The following is a 2473-nucleotide window of genomic DNA, read 5'->3' as shown; positions in this document are numbered from 1 at the left end:
TCAACTAAAATGCTTTATACAAAATATCATATAGAAATGATAACGGAAATATATATCTGAACGAAATTCTACAAAGGCGTGTTTCATAGAGGTTGTTTTCTTCAAATTAAGCACTGTGCATAAATCACATAGAGTTCACACATCAAAAACTTAACGACGACATGACTTGTATACTATTTGGTGAACGGTACAAATACTGCAGGAGAGTACAGTTTACTGGTAACGTTAAATACATACACTCTCTCTTACTATACAGTTTTTCCCTTTTAATACTCATCCACACAGTAATATTGAGTGTGCACAGCACTTTATTTGCCCTATCACACCTGAAGCGAACATTGTTTCGCTGAGGTATCAACTTTTTACTTTATCACTGTGTGAGTAAACTTAATTTAAGCTGTAACTTCTTTCTTTTCTTTTTTTATAATATAAAACTTTGCTATGTTTACCACCGTCACTCGAAGTCCTATCTCCCGAAGTTTGGTTGTGTCTCCGTATTGCTACTAATGATGTATTGTTAGACGATGTGAGACAAAGAAACAGAATCCTGTACAAGGACACCCAAAGTTAAACAGTTTCTTCTCTGTACGTGTGCTTTTAACTAACAGTTAATTTGTTCATTTAGCAGAGGCAGTACGATTACGAAACGAACATGAAGTTAGTTGATGGTTGCATACCTCGGATTGTCTCGGATCTGCTGTAAGTATGAGTGGTACGAAACCCTGAGTCATGACTAGAGGGCGGATCGGTATGCACTAAAACTATCCTAAATATGCACAAAAAAACCTTAAGGACATGAAATATGCATTAAAAGAAACATATAAGCTAACCAAATAAATAACGAAATGCACATTAATTTCAATGTTTCAAATATACTACACACAATACATTTCATTTCGGCACATTTGATTGTTTGTGGTTGCAATAAATTACTATGTGTTTTTCAATATTTTGTTGAAGAAAACTTTTCTGTTTGTCAGAAAGTATGTTTTTATAAGTAGAAAACAATCTTTCAGTGTCACAAGTTGTAATTGGACAGAATTTTACCGATGCTATTTCATCAGCGGAATGTTCTTGAAAAACTTGTGTAGATACACCACTTAGAACACTATTTACATTCTGCAAGAATTTCAGCCCCGGGTTTGTTGCTATTACTGATGCTGCCTTTTTTGCAATTTTTTTTCCAACTTGCCCAGGTGGGTGTTGTTTTACCACACTATCAAAGAGCTCAAGTGAAGTTGAAAGCTGCAAAACCTTGTTCTTCTAAACGAGTGATCGCCTTGGATAGTGACCGAAAATGTGCACTAATAAAGGCTAGATCTGCTTGAATGTTGTCAGCACTGCAAGCATTCCTTGCTTCCTCTATGGATTTAGCTTCCTGGGGGTCGAAACAGTCTAGTGTGAAGTAACTGTGTATTGGATATGAAGTGACGATGAGATAATTGTATAAACTCTAATTTAATTCACTAAATTCGATTATTTTATTAAATTACATTATTAACGAAAGAATCATGAACTCCTGAAAACTCATTGGAAGAAAACTTTGATCAGGATTGTACATTCTCAGACACCTGTTGTAAACACATTTTTGTTAATAAACTCGACTAGCTTCCTCATTACCTTTCCGCATACCTTCAAGCATAGCCTGATACTTCCCGATTCATTGGACTCTTAGGTCATCATTCTTCAGCCGAACAAAACCACGAGGAACACAACAACAAGGGGTATTCACCACGAAGTTGAGAAAGGTGCAGGATTATCGGAGACAAGCAGGTCCCACCATTGGAGGATGACCGACTCCATGTCTAAAGAATACCATTCTGCCGGTTCATCGCCGCAGACACTTTTGTCAGTTAAGATTAGTGGAATGGAAATGTAAAAGGACATCCTAAAGACACACTATTATAGAGACGCATCAAGGAGAGAGTTCGACGCCCCTAGCAGTCCAGCAGGATTGAGTTCCAGTTGTTGGCTGTTACCAGCTTATCCAGGTTCCTTCAGAGAAAGTCATTCATCGTTCCAGATGATCAGGACGACGCCAACCTCATTGGATCTATCAGGCTAGTGCTCATTACTTTATCTCAGTTAAAACCTTTCTCTTTCTCTCACCTATTTCCCACAACTAGTCATTTTTCAAAATTAGAAACATTTGAATTTCATTAAATTCAACCATAATTTTACAGTTAAGTACCGTGTTGTGCATCAGTTTCATCCCCAATTGTTACATTATTCTATGAGTATTTTTAGAGATTATTCTGAGCTACAACTGATGGCACAGCACCGGCACATGGATGGAGATGCTGTGAGGCTTACGCCATTGTAACCGATTACAAAAAAAGATAATAACGATGCATTTTGAGTAATAAGTACAGTGTAATTTATATTTTTTTTTGTCTGAGAAAAATTGAGTAGAGTTACTTTTAGCCCACTTGCCCACCCTCGCTACGTTTATTCATTTGCTCTGTTAGACTAA

The sequence above is a fragment of the Thermobia domestica genome, chromosome 18 (genome assembly GCF_964235325.1).
Source record: "Thermobia domestica chromosome 18, izTheDome1.hap1.1, whole genome shotgun sequence".
Lineage (NCBI taxonomy): Eukaryota > Metazoa > Arthropoda > Insecta > Zygentoma > Lepismatidae > Thermobia > Thermobia domestica.
The sequence above is the reverse complement of the archived record's forward strand: the minus strand, read 5'-3'. Positions refer to the sequence as shown.